The sequence below is a fragment of the Rhinoraja longicauda genome, chromosome 29 (assembly GCF_053455715.1).
Source record: "Rhinoraja longicauda isolate Sanriku21f chromosome 29, sRhiLon1.1, whole genome shotgun sequence".
Classification (NCBI taxonomy): Eukaryota; Metazoa; Chordata; class Chondrichthyes; order Rajiformes; family Arhynchobatidae; genus Rhinoraja; species Rhinoraja longicauda.
This window is the reverse complement of record NC_135981.1, coordinates 30,424,215-30,439,708: the sequence shown is the minus strand read 5'-3', so window position 1 is coordinate 30,439,708 and position 15,494 is coordinate 30,424,215.

Here is a 15,494-nt window from a genome sequence, read left to right as displayed (position 1 = left end):
AGGAGCATCCTCCCCTCCAAGACCACCTCCCATTAATCCAACTCCACCCCCAGGATGGAGCCACCCTTCCTGATGAGTTTGTTGATCTTATTGGCGTCCACAGCCTTCTCCCTGCTGCCCCAGCACATGGCAGTGAAGAAGATGGCACTGGCTACCACCGATTGGTAGAACATCTGCAGCATCTTACTGCAGATGTTGAAAGAGCGGAGCATTCTCAAAAAGTACAGCCGGCTCTGTCCCTTCTTGTACAGGGCCTCAGCGTTCCTGGACCAGTCCAGTTTACTGTCCAGGTACACTCCCAGGTATTTGTACTCCCTGGTAAACTGCACATCCACACCATTAATGGAGACAGGGGACAGGGGTGTTCCTCTCCTCCTAATGTCCACCACCAACTCCTTAGTCTTGTTGGTGTTGAGCTGCAGGTGATTCAGCTCACACCACTCAACATAGTCATTGATCCACTCACTGATGCAGCCTACAATTACAGAGTCATCTGAAAACTTCTGCAGGTGGCAGGAGACGGAGTTATATCTGAAGTCTGAGGTGTCGATGGTGAACAGGAAGGGAGAGAGGGCCGTCCCCTGTGGGGCCCCTATGTTGCTCACTACCATGTCCAAGACACAGTTCTGTCGGCTGACATACTGGGGTCATCCAATCAGGTAATTGATGATCCAGGACACTAATGGAGCATCCACCCACATCTTCGTCAGTTTGTGTACAGTCTTCATCAGGGACAACGCTATCCACACAGAACTTTATGTAGCTGGTAACACAGTCCGTGACTGTATCAATGTCCTCTCCATGGAGACTACAGAGTGCGTTCCAGTCTGTGACCTCAAAACAGCTGTGTAGAGCGTCACAGACCTCCTGTGACCATCTCCTCACTGACCTTGTGGTCACAGGCAGCCTCTGGACCATTAGCTTATACCTGGGTAGGAGGTGAACCAGGTTATGGTCAGATCTTCCCAGTGGATGAGGGCTATGAAGCTGTACGCCTCTTTAACATTGGCATACAGCAGCTCCAATGTTTTCATATCCCTGGTGGGACAGTCAACAAACTGAGTGAAAGTGGGTAGGGTAGCGTCCAAAGCCACGTGGTTGAAATCCCCCGACATTGCAATGTTGTGTCTGGAGTCTCGCGGTGACTGTGTGGATGAGGGTTGGCAGCTGGAGGAATGTAAACAGCCACCACAATGGCGTGTGAGAATTCCCTGGGCATAGAGTATGGAAGGAGACCCACAGCCATCATTTCAATGTCCGGGCGACACACACACGCTCCTTTGGAGTGTGCTCTGACACTGGCAGCATTGTCCTTTTGGCTTTTACATTCAATGGAAATAAACACTAGGATGCTGGATAACAAAACAGCATTGCACACTCAACCAAAGTCAAAATCAGCCCACCAATGCCATCACAACTATATTAGTTTGGAAATACTGCAACCAAATCAAGTCCGGCAAGGGTCCTCAACTCAGATACAAGCTTTATCGTGGGATTGCTCTGGTGATTGTCGGAAGCTGCAGAGGTGAAACAATACAGCTCAGCAAGGATTTACACTCGCGGCTGAAAGTCTGGAAGTTGGCACGCTGGGAGTCAGGGAGTGGTGACAAGAGAGGTGAAAGGGGAAGGGGAGTTTAGCAGAGCACCGGATGTGTGCCATTCCCTTTCCCCCTGAGACAAGGCCTAGAACTCACCCCCACACACAGCAGCTCAAGTGAATAAAACAGATGCTTGCAGATAAAGTACAAAAGGGAGAAAGGGTTAGAAGGATAAAGGACAGGTTTAAATTAAGAGGGGTGGGAAGAGGGTCATGTAAATACTCTAATACCTTGAAGAATTTATTTAGTGTTCCTGTCAGAGACCACAGCAATGAGATCCCTTCGATAACCAAGTGTTGTCGACCAGTGTCCTGTGGTTTTTAGGTTTAGGTTTATTACTGCCATGTGTACCAAGGTACCGTGAAAAGCATTGGTGCAAGCGATCAAAAAACAAATAATACTATACGTAAATACAATGAACAAACTCAAGTACAATAGATCAAAGGGGAAGATACAGAGTGCAGAATATAATTTAGTTCTCAGCATTGCAGCGCATTAGTTCCATTGACAAAGTGCAATGTAGGGCCGAATGGCCTCCTCCTGCACCTATTTTCTATGTTTCTAAGTAGGTAGTGGAATAGAGGTGAATTGGACAGTACCCTAAATTATGGAAAACTGATCATAAACCTGATAGCGGAGAATAAACTGTTCCTGAGCTGGTGGTACACACTTTCAAAGTTCTGCACCTTCTGTCGGACAGGAGCAGGGAGAAGAAGGAATGACTGGGGTAGGACAAGTCTTAGATCATGTTGGTTGCTTTTCAGTGTGAAGTGTAGGTGGAGTCAATGATGGGGAATCAGTGATGGACTGGGCGACATTGACAACTCTTTGCAATTTCCTGCAATCTTGGGCCGAGCTGTTCCCAAACTGATGTGTGATGCATTCCGACAGCATGCTTTCTCTGGTGCATTTGCAGAGGTTTGTAAGGCGCATGAGAAACATGCTGAATTTCCACAGTCCCCTCAGGAGGTTTGTGGCATTGGTGTGCCACCTTGGCTGTCATATCAATGTGGTTGGTCCATGACAGATTATTGATAATGTTGTAGCCAAGGCACTTGAAGCTCTCAACCATTTCCACGTCAGCACCATTGATGCTGCTTGGGGCATGTACTCCACCATGCTTCGTGAAGTTGATAGCCAGCTCCTTCACCTTGCTGCAATTGAGGGAGAGGTTGTTGTCCTGATACCATGGCACTAAGTTCTCTATCTACTTCGTCTCGTCATTGTTCCTGATCCGGCCCAACACAGCAGTGCCATTTGCAAGCTTCACTGTGTGGGCATAGGGCAAGGCCAAATTACAGCTGTGCTACCCAGTCAAACGGCTCAGACCCATTGTCAAAGATGGTAGTGGATATCTCAGATCTGCCAGTCAGACCCAGACAAAGAAAGATCAGGACCTTGAGTCAAGTCATAGGGTTATAGGTTAACATATGATGAGTGTTTGTCGGCACTGGGCCTGTACTCGCTGGAGTTTAGAAGGATGAATAGTGAAAGGGCTGGATAGAGTGGATGTGGAGAGGATGTTCTCAATAGTGGGAGAATCGAGGACCAGCATCCAGCCTCAGAATAAAAGGACGTTCCTTTAGAAAGGAGATGAGGAATGTCTTTAGTCAGAGGGTGGTGAATCTGTGGGATTCATTGCCACAGAAGGCTATTGAGGCCAAATCAAGGTGTCAGTTGTTATGGGGAGAAGGCAGGTGAATTGGGTTGAAAAGGAAAAATAGATCAGCTATAATTGAATGACAGAGTAGACTAGATGGGCAGAATGGCCTAATTCTGCTCCTGTAACTTATGAACTTATGAACAATAGAATTATCTAAACATACAGTATGAAATGTAGCCTAACAAATCCACACTGGCCATCAACTATCTCTTTCCAATAATCCTTTATTAATTATTTTTATTCTCCCGATATCTCGTCAACTACCCCATTGTTCTGTACTTTCACCATTTACAATGGCTAATTAACTAACCAAACCGCACATCTTTGGGATGTGGGAGGAAAGAGGAACACCTGGAGAAAACCCTTGTGGTCACAGGAAGAAACTTCACACAGACAATGCTGGAGTTCAGGACTGAACCCCTTGTTCCTTCAGCAAGGTTAGCTGATTTACACGGACCCTAGGGACTTTAGGTGGAAGACAGCAATTCCTCTCCTGAATGAGAGAAAAACAGCTGCATCTGCTGCAGTTACATAAGACATTGGTGAGATGCATTTACATTATAGTGTTCAGTTCTGAGCACCATGTTATAGGAAAGATGTTGTCAAGCTCGAAAGGGTACAGGGAAGATTTACGAGGATGTTGCCAGGACTAGAGAGTCTGAGCTATAGGGACAGGTCGAGTAGGCTGGGACTCTGTTCCTTGGAGCGCAGGAGGATGAAGGATGATCTTATAGAGGTGTACAAAATCATGAAAGGTGTAGATCGAGTAGACCACAGACAGAATTTCTTGCCCAGAGTAGAGGGAATCGAGAACCAGAGGCCATAGGTTCAAGGTGAAGGGGGAAAGATTTAATCGGAATCTGAGAGGTAACATTTTCTCACGGAGGGTGGTGGGTGTATGGAATGAGCTGCCGGAGGAGGTAGTTGAGGCTGGGATTATTGCAACGTTTAACAAACAATTAGGCAGATACATGGATAGGACAGGTTTGGAGGAATATGGGCCAAACACAGGCAGGTGGGACTAGTGGGACATGTTGGTCGGTGTGGGCAAGTTGGGCCAAAGGGCATGTTTCCATACTGTATCACTCTATGAATTTATGAATCTCTGCAGACATATAGATCAGTTTTATTCTTATTAAAATTTACTCTCCATGTTCCTCAGTTCCACAGAATTATGAGACAGTCCTTCCCAAACTAGTTAAATGGTTCCCTCTCTCCCATCTGTGTGTTGCACACATTGCCTCAAGGAGACTTTGTTCTTAGCCCTTGCATATCTGGTGCCAGATGTTTGTGAACCAGGCACTAAGACAGTGCATCGTTCTCCATTCACCAGTAGTGCTTAAGAGACTTTTAGATGGTCACTTGGATAGCAGGGAATGGGGATATATGGATCACAAACAGGCAGGGGAGATTAACCTGGCATCATGTCCAACACAAACACTGTGGACTGATCCTGTAGGGTATTGTTCTAGTTCTGTTCTCTGCATTCTCTCACCATCCAGATGCTGGTTTACAGAGTGGTAGTGGGGCACAAGTAACAGAGCCACTGCCTCAGTGCCTGACCAGAGGTCCAATCCTGACTGCGTGGGTTTCCTCTGGTGTCCTCCCGCATACCAACAACATGGATGGAGCAGGCTGTCCACCTGCTGAGTGGAGTCTACGTCCAGCTGCACACTGCCATGGAAACGGTTGTGATGGGGATGGTGGTCGTGTCCACCTCATTGTCTTCTGTATATTTGCCAAGAAATTGTGGGAGGAATTGCATTGGTCTTTGTCAATGTTAAAGCTGAGTGGCTGTGTAATATGCACACAGCTCTACTGTCTACTCCCAGGAACCCACACCTATTTCAGTTCCTTCAAGGAAAGGAAAGTTAGGGTATGCCTGGGCCTGGGGGAAAGTACCAAATTGGAGTCAGGCAGATGACAACATTATCTGGAAGGAGTTAGGGGGAGTAAATTGTGAGCAGCTGTTACTGAGTAAGTCCACATCAGACATGTGGAAGTCGTTTAAAGACCAGCTGATCTGAGTTCAGAACCAGCATGTTGTGGGAAGGGGGAGAGATATGGATGGCAAGGTAAGGGAACTTGGATGACAGGAGAGGTTGTAAATTGGGTCTAAAAGTAAAGGGAAGCATATGTAATGCTGAGGAAAATGGAATCAGACAGGGCCAATCAGGAAAGAACTCACGCAGAGAATTAGAAGAGGGAGTTAAGGGCTTGTCCCACTTAGGCGATTTTAAGGCGACTGCCGGTGACTAGGCTGTCACCGACAGGTCGCCGGGTGTCGCGGGCATGATCGTGAGGAGTCTTCAAAGAATCTTAGTGGATCTCGGCGCGTCACTGAGAAATCATCCAGTATGACATTTCTGGCCTGGCTTGTTGCCAGGTATCGTTGCTTATTGCGGGTGCTGTCGCATGCTGTCCCCAGGTTTGCAAGGTTGTCGCCTGTACTTTATCAAGAGAGACACTACTGCTGTCTGTCTATGTGTGAGCTTTGGCCTTTAATAAACGTAGTGAAATGCCTGTGTATGTGTTTGCCTCATTGATCTAAATAAATGAATGAAAAGAGTTCTCATAGCGCAGCGCATCAAGTCAAGTCAAATTTATTTGTCACATACACATACTCGATGTGCAGTGAAATGAAAGTGGCAATGCCTGCGGGTTGTGCACAAAAAGAATTACAGTTACACCATATAAATAAAGTTAATAAGTTACTAAACATAGCACAAAAAGTGTCGACAAAAATTTAGTCTCTGGGGTTATAAAAGTTGACAGTCCTGATGGCCTGTGGGAAGAAGCTCCGTCTCATCCTCTCCGTTTTCACAGCGTGTCAGCGGAGACGTTTGCCTGATCGTAGCATCTGGAACAGTCCGTTACTGGGGTGGCAGGGGTCCCTCATGATCTTGCTTGCTCTGGATCTGCACCTCCTGATGTATAGGTCCTGCAGGGGGACGAGTGTAGTTCCCATGGTGCGTTCTGCCGAACGCACTACTCTCTGCAGGGCCATCCTGTCCTGGGCAGAGCTGTTCCCAAACCAGACTGTAATGTTGCCGGACAGGATGCTCTCTACAGCCCCAGAGTAGAAGCAATGAAGGATCCTCAGCGACACTCTGAATTTCCTCAGTTGTCTAAGGTGGTAAAGGCGCTGCTTAGCCTTACCCACCAGTGCGGCAATGTGCGTTGCCCACGTCAGATCCTCTGCGATGCGGACTCCCAAGTATTTGAAACTGCTCACCCTATCCACAATAGACCCATTTATCTCGAGTGGCGTTTTCCGTCCTTGGATGTTTAGCCCTTCTGAAGTCCACAATCAGCTCCTTTGTTTTAGTGACATTCAAGAGGAGGCTATTGTCCTGACACCAGAGTGCCAGATCAGCCACCTCCTCCAAACGCATGTGTCAGCGTTTGATTTTAATGGTCAAAATGAATGCCACTAGAATCTTTGAATGAGATGTCATGATAAAGTACTTAGAAATCCAATAAATTCCAACACCTATTTTTTTCTAAATCACCAAAATCAACTTATTCAAAAACAATATATTCCTATGAAAGATGGATAGCTGCATGCCAAAATCTTTTTTTAAACGGACACTTCAAACGAATACCAAATATACCTAGAAATTTCACTGGACGGACCTTGCTGTCGGTTTGTTCACATGTGAGTTGAGCTTGTGAAGCCTCCACATTAGTGCAGGTTTTTGTCGGTTGTCTTAGCTTGCCGTGGTCCCTGTCACAGTGGACGTCCTAGGTAGCGAAGACTGAGTCACCGGTTGTCGTCAGCTTGCCGTCGCCTATGTGGTAGGTTGTCTTAAGGGCCTGTCCCACTTAGGTGAATTTTTAGGCGACTGCCAGCGACTGTCAAAGTGGTAGCAGATCGCCAAAATTTTCTTTTACTCTACAACAATGACCACGACAATGACGAGTCAGGTCGAGATTACACTGTCTTTGGAAACATTGCAAAATTCCCACGCTTATCAATGCTTCGGTGTCCTAATTTTCGTTGAAATCACTGACAAGTCGGTAATTACTTGAGAGTTTTGAAATATAACATCTTGCCCGGGTTAATTGAAAACCAAGCTTCACGGTAACAAGGCATAAACTGGATTGACTTCCAGTTTACTAATAGCAGTATTAAGAAATGTAACTTTAAAAGTGGTTAAATGGATTTTTGTGCGGAGTGCGGGCATTCTTTGAAAATGTACGGGAGATGCATATCTGGTTTCTGGGTTGCATATCTGGGTTGGGAGCCTACTTTAAATGTAATCGCTGATGGCCATAAACATCGTGAAAATTCCCACACTTACCTGACTGTCCAACTGTCGCCTCCAATCTACCTGTCAAATGTCCTGACGGTAAATAAATTGGTTAAACACAAGTATTTTATGGTATCTTCAAATGACTTTATTTAATTTAATATTACGTGCTTCTAAATGCATCTAAGAGAACCTAGCAAACCTGGGGACAGCATGCGACAGTGCCCGCAATAAGCAACAGTACCTGGCGACAAGCCAGCTGTCGCCGAGAAATTTCAATCCGGTTGATTTCTCAGCGACGCGCTGAGATCCACTATGATTCTTTGAAGACTCCTCATGATCATGCCCGCGACACCCCGGCGAACTGTCAGCAACAGCCTAGTCACTGTCAGTCGCCTTAAATTTGTCTAAATGGGACAGGCCCTTTAGAAGTAACAAATGGGGGCGTGAAATGGCTTTGGGTGAGTCAGACTACAGAAAATCCCAATGCTTTTTATACCTACATTGAAACAAGGAGGTAATTAATGAGAACTGCTCAAAGATAAAGGAGGAAATTCATGCTTAGAGTTAAAGGGTGTAGGTGAGGAACTAAACATGTACTTTGCATCTGTTTCAAGGATATGGAGGACAGTGAGTCAGTGGGGGGAATACTAATATGCCAAGGCAGTTTAAGATCAAGAAGGAGTTAGTGTTGGGTCTCTTAAAAAGCATTAAGGTAGATAGATCACAAGAGGCATAAGGCAAGTGAGGAGATTGCAGGAACCTTGACAAAGATTCTCTTTAGTATACAAAAGTATTCTCTCTAGTCACAGGTAAAGTCCCAGAAGACTGGAGTGTGGCCAATGTTATTATCATATCATATCATATCATATATATACAGCCGGAAACATGCCTTTTCGGCCCTCCAAGTCCGTGCCGCCCAGCGATCCCCGTACATTAACACTATCCTACACCCACTAGGGACATTTTTTACATTTATCCAGCCAATTAACCTACATACCTGTACGTCTTAGTTTGTTTAACAAGGGAAGTAGAGATAATCCAAGATTATAGGCCGGTGAGCAGTGGCAGGGAAGCTGTTGGAGAGGATTCTGTTGGTTAGGATGGTAAAAAAATGGGTCCGGAAAGGCCTAGAACCCCAATGGGAAGGCCCTTTTCAGGTCTTCCTCAATACCCTCACAGCGGCTAAGGTGGAGGGTAAAAGCTCCTGGATATACTTACATCATTGCAAAACATTGACCTAAAATCTTTTCGATTCTATGAACCCTTCTCCTTGTTGAGGCTCTCCTACCACAGGTCAACACTTCAGGAGGATGGACGTCAACGCTCTCCGTACCTTGATTTGTTGCTAATTCCAATAACTGGACAGGACTCGACAATCAAGATTCATACATGCCACCCCTTCGAGCCACGTTGGACTTTTCATCTCTGCAAAGGTGATATCGCCGACCTCCACCGCCTCCCCGGGGCCGCTGCCTTCGGCTTCCCGACCTCTTCACCGCCGCCCACGCCCTCCCCGGCCACCCGCTGACCGGGCCGACCACCACTTACCCGGGCTCCAGGTCCCCGCGGGCCTCCCCCAGCGACTGTGTCGACCCGCGCCGCTCCACCGCCCAGCAGCAGGTCACAGCCGTCGTTGTACCCGGCCCCCGGGACCAACAACAGGCCGCAGCTCCACCCGGCCCACACACACCGCGCTGGGCCCACAGCCCCCACCAGGCAGAGTCCCACAGCACCGCTGGGTCCTACTGCCCACCCCCCACTACAGGTAACCGCAGCCAGTCCTCCACTGGATCTCCCCCTTCCCCCTCTAGCCAGGCGACCCTAACTACTCCCCACATCGGTCCTCATGCCCCCCTCTGCTCTGTTAACCCACCATCCCCTCACCATACATCACCTCCGCCTGCCCCCCTGCCTCCATCCGACCCCAACCCCCACAATTGCCGGGTGTTCACCATCCCCCCTGACCTCCCCCTTTCAGCACCGAACGGTCTGTCCACAGCAGAGGCCTCACCTTTGTTCCCCTCCGCCCCCACATCAACGAGTTCCGCGTCCGCCATGACGTGGAGCTCTTCTTCCGTTGCCTCCGCCTCTGAGCCTTTTTCCATGGGAAGGAGTCCTCACCCCCAGTGATGACCCCTTCTCCCGTCTCCAGCGGACCCCTCCTCTTGGACCCCCCCGGTTGGCCAACTAGAACTCACTAGAACCTTTCATCTCCAACTGCCGGCGTGACATTAACCGCCTCAAATTTTCCACTCCCCTGACTCACTCTAACCTCTCCCCTCCTGAACATTACCTACCCACCAGTCCACAGGAACTGATCCAGAGTCTATAGAAAATTGGAAAATGATCACCAATGCATCCACTATTTTTTGGGACACCTCCTTGAGTACTCTGGGATGCAGACCATCAGGCCCTGGGGATTTATCTGCCTTCAGTCCCAACAGTTTACCTAACACCATGTCATGATTAATGTGGATTCCCTTCACTTCCTCCCTCCCACTAGATCCTCAGTCCCCTTGTATTTCTGGTAGATTGTCCCTTAGTGAAGACAGAACCAAAGTACTTGTTTAACTGGTCTGCCATTTCCTTGTTTCCAATTATAACTTCACCTGTAAGGGACATACATTTGTCTTCACTAATCTTTTCCACTTCACATATCTAAAGAAGCTTTTACAGTAAGTTTCTTTATTCTCCACAAGCTTTCTTTCATGCTCTATTTCCCCCCACTTAATTAACCCCTTTGTCCTCCTCTGTTGAATTCTAAATTTCTCCCAGTCCTCCGGTTTGCCACATCCTCTGGCCAACTTATTTGCCACTTCCTTGGATTTAACACGATCCCTAATTTCCCTCGTTAGTTGGGGTTGAGCTGCCTTCCCCCTTTTATTTTTACGCCAGACAGAGATGAACAGTTGTTGTAATTCATCCATGCAATCTTTAAGTCTTTGCCATTGCATCTCCACTGTCAACTCTTTGTTTAATTTGCCAGTCTAATTTGCCAGGTTAATTCCCGGAATGGCGGGATTGTCGTATGTTGAAAGACTAGAGTGACTAGGCTTGTATACACTGGAATTTAGAAGGATGAGAGGGGATCTTATTGAAACATATAAGATTATTAAGGGATTGGACACGCTAGAGGCAGGAAACATGTTCTCAATGTTGGGGGAGTCCAGAACCAGGAGCCACAGTTTAAGAATAAAGGGTAGGCCATTCAGAGAGTTGTAAATCTGTGGAATTCTCTGCCTCAGAAGGCAGTGGAGGCCAATTCTCTGGATGCTTTCAAGAGAGAGTTAGATAGAGCTATTAACGATAGCGGAGTCAGGGGATATGGGGAGAGGGCAGGAACGGGGTACTGATTGTGAATGATCAGCCATGATCACATTGAATGGTGGTGCTGGCTCAAAGGGCCGAATGGCCTACTCCTGCACCTATTGTCTATTGTCTATCCTAGCCAATTCCAATCTCATACCATAATGTGCGGGGATCGCTGGTCAGTACGAACTCGGTGGGCTGAAGGGCCTGTTTCTGCGCTATGTTTCTGAAATAAACTAAATTAAACTAAACCAAACTAAACTAAACTGAACAGCTTTAGGTTAAATGACCTCTGTAAAAGAGACACCTCAGCTTTCTGAAAACCTACTAAGTCACCAAGTGTGCAATCTACTTCTAAGCTGGTCACGGTGTGTAAAACTATTTTGTTCCGTCTCTGCAGAATTGAATACCTGCTTGCACTCAGCGTTGCTGTTCACCACAGGTAGATTCTTCTTTTTCTTAGGCGGACCAAGGATGATTTCCATGCACTCCTGTGCTGTGGGTTCAGAGGTGGCTGATGAGGCCAATGTGGGAAGCACGGACTTCATGGTGGGTGGGGGCAGAGTTATCTGACAAAGGTGTGCACCTCTTCTGCCACTTCCGCTTGCACCCTCTGCGTGTTCCTGCAGCAGGGACTCAAGACCATCCCAGGTGCTCCCTATGTTGAGTGGTCAGGGGCCAGAGGGTCTTTTGAGTCAACGCGGATATTACATTTCTTCAAGACTTTGAGTACATCCTCGAATATTTTTGTTTGTTGGCCTGGTAATGTCTTCCTTTAACAGAGCACTGAATAGGTCCGAAGAAGGGTCTTGACCCGAAACGTCACCCATTCCTTCTCTCCAGAGATGCTGCCTGACCCGCTGAGTTACTCCAGCATTTTGTGTATCTCTGAATAGAGTATCTGTTCTGGGAGTCTGGTGCCAGGCATGTAAATGATGGAGCCAGCCTGATGTAGCTGACTGATTGCCACTGAAGCCTCAGTACTGAGGAAGGTGATTCACAAAAGGCAGCAGATGCTGGAATCGTGAGCAAAAACAAACTGCTGCAGGAACTCAACAGGCCAGGAGCATCTGTGGAGGGAAAAGAACAGACATTTCGGGTAAACAACGTTTCGGGTGGAGATCCAGACTGAGAGCACAAAATGCTGGAGCAACTCAGTGTCTCTGGAGAAAAGTAATAGGTAAAGTTTCGGGCCAAGCCCTTTTGTCAGGGAGGGGGCAATCTAGAGGTATGGGAAGGTACAGAACAAAGCAGAGCCTGCATCAAGAACTCAGGAAAGGTGGAGCACACAATGGTCCATTGTTGGTTGTGAACGAGGTGAGTACGAAGGAATACAAACGGGGAAATTAGCAAGAGAACTAAGGTGGAGGAGGGACAGAGAGATAGCCTCTCGTCTACTTCAGTGAACATGGAGTATTACTGGCTATGGTGGTACAGCGGTAGATTTGCTGCCCCACACCTCCAAAGATCCAGGTTTGATCCTGAAGACAGGTGCTGTCTTTAAAGAGTTTGTACGTTTTCCTTGTGACCTGCATGGGTTTTCTCCGGATGCTCCAGTTTTCTCCCACACACCAAAGGCATACACGTTTGTAGGTTAATTGACTTGGTAAAATTGTAAATTGTCCCTAGTGTGTGTAGGATAGTATTAGTGAGCGGGGATTACTGTCGGCACGGACGGTGGGTCGAAGGGCCTGTTTCCGTGCTGTATCTCTAGACTAAACTAAACTAAACTAAACTAAACTAAAAAAGAAAGGCAGCTCCACCTTCTCCCATGTAGTTTGTGGACCCTTGCGCGACCTCTCCATCTGCCGATGAAGTTGCTGGTGTTTGGCTGCAAATGTGCTGTTCCACTCAAGCACCCTGTACAAGCACTGCAGATTAACACTGTCTATGCCCCTCTGCTTCATTTTACATATCTCCCAAGAACAGTAAGTCCCTCAATTCATTCCCATCCACAATACATTGCTTGGTGTAATCTTGGCTGTCCTCATTCCCAACGATTGGCCAGTTCTTTGCCTCTATGAACTGAATTCCTTGTCATCAGCTCTGTTCTGAAGAAGGGTCTCGAACTGAAACGTCACCTATTCCTTTTTTCCAGAGCGGCTGTCTGATCCGGTCAGTTACCCCAGCTTTTTGTGTCTCTGTCCGTCCTTCTTCCTTCTCTTATTCTCTTTCCTCCATCTTGTCCTCTTGTCTTTTCACCTTTTCACCTTCTCCCTCTCCCTCTCTAACCTCTTCTTTCCTGCTCCCTTTTATTCTCCTCCCCTGCACCCCCCTACTTTTTGCTTCTACAGGGGACTAGAGGTAAAAGAGCCATTAGGAGGCAGTGATCACAACATGATAAGTTTTACTCTGCAAATGGAAAGGCAGAAGGGAAAATCGGAAGTGTCGGTATTACAGTATAGCAAAGGGGATTACAGAGGCATGAGGCGGGAGCTGGCCAAAATTGATTGGAAGGAGGCCCTAGCAGGGAAGACGGTAGAACAGCAATGGCAGGTATTCCTGGGAATAATGCAGAGGTTGCAGGATCAATTTATTCCAAAGAGGTGGAAAGACTCTAAGGGGAGTAAGAGACACCTGTGGCTGACGAGGGAAGTCAGGGACAGCATAAAAATTAAGGAGAGGAAGTATAACATAGCAAAGAAGAGTGGGAAGACAGAGGATTGGGACTCTTTTAAAGAGCAACAAAAGTTAACTAAAAAGGCAATACGAGGAGAAAAGATGAGGTACGAGGGTAAACTAGCCAATAATATAAAGGAGGATAGCAAAAGTTTTTTTAGGTACGTGAAGAGGAAAAAAATAGTCAAGGCAAATGTGGGTCCCTTGAAGACAGAAGCAGGGGAATTTATTATGGGGAACAAAGAAATGGCAGACGAGTTAAACCGTTACTTTGGATCTGTCTTCACTGAGGAAGATACACACAATCTCCCAAATGTTCTAGGGGCTGGAGAACCTAGGGTGATGGAGGAACTGAAGGAAATCCACATTAGGCAGGAAATGGTTTTGGGTAGACTGATGGGACTGAAGGCTGATAAATCCCCAGGGCCTGATGGTCTGCATCCCAGAGTACTTAAGGAGGTGGCTCTAGAAATAGTGGAAGCATTGGAGATCATTTTTCAATGTTCTATAGATTCAGGATCAGTTCCTGTGGATTGGAGGATAGCAAATGTTATCCCACTTTTTAAGAAAGGAGGGAGAGAGAAAACGGGTAATTATAGACCAGTTAGTCTGACATCAGTGGTGGGGAAAATGCTGGAGTCAATTATAAAAGACGAAATTGCTGAGCATTTGGATAGCAGTAACGGGATCGTTCCGAGTCAGCATGGATTTACGAAGGGGAAATCATGCTTGACAAATCTACTGGAATTTTTTGAGGATGTAACTAGGAAAATTGACAAGGGAGAGTCAGTGGATGTGGTGTACCTCGACTTTCAGAAAGCCTTCGACAAGGTCCCACATAGGAGATTAGTGGGCAAAATTAGGGCACATGGTATTGGGGGTAGGGTACTGACATGGATAGAAAATTGGTTAACAGACAGAAAGCAAAGAGTGGGGATAAATGGGTCCCTTTCGGAATGGCAGGCAGTGACCAGTGGGGTACCGCAAGGTTCGGTGCTGGGACCCCAGCTATTTATGATATACATTAATGACTTAGACGGAGGGATTAAAAGTACCATTAGCAAATTTGCAGATGATACTAAGTTGGGGGGTAGTGTGAATTGTGAGGAAGATGCAATAAGGCTGCAGGGTGACCTGGACAGGTTGTGTGAGTGGGCGGATACATGGCAGATGCAGTTTAATGTAGATAAGTGTGAGGTTATTCACTTTGGAAGTAAGAATAGAAAGGCAGATTATTATCTGAATGGTGTCAAGTTAGGAGGAGGGGGAGTTCAACGAGATCTGGGTGTCCTAGTGCAGGTTCAGCAGGCAGTGAAGAAAGCCAATGGAATGTTGGCCTTCGTAACAAGAGGAGTTGAGTATAGGAGCAAAGAGGTCCTTCTACAGTTGTACCGGGCCCTGGTGAGACCGCACCTGGAGTACTGTGTGCAGTTTTGGTCTCCAAATTTGAGGAAGGATATTCTTGCTATGGAGGGCGTGCAGCGTAGGTTCACTAGATTAATTCCCGGAATGGCGGGACTGTCGTATGTTGAAAGGCTGGAGCGATTGGGCTTGTATACACTGGAATTTAGAAGGATGAGGGGGGATCTTATTGAAACATATAAGATAATTAGGGGATTGGACACATTAGAGGCAGATAACATGTTCCCAATGTTGGGGGAGTCCAGAACAAGGGGCCACAGTTTGAGAATAAGGGGTAGGCCATTTAGAACGGAGATGAGGAAGAACTTTTTCAGTCAGAGGGTGGTGAAGGTGTGGAATTCTCTGCCTCAGAAGGCAGTGGAGGCCAGTTCGTTGGATGCTTTCAAGAGAGAGCTGGATAGAGCTCTTAAGGATAGCGGAGTGAGGGGGTATGGGGAGAAGGCAGGAACGGGGTACTGATTGATAGTGATCAGCCATGATCGCATTGAATGGCGGTGCTGGCTCGAAGGGCTGAATGGCCTACTCCTGCACCTATTGTCTATTGTCTATTGTCTATTGTCTACATTCACCTATTTCCCCACCTTGCCACATTGATCCCTGGGATGGAGGGACTGTCATATGAGGAAA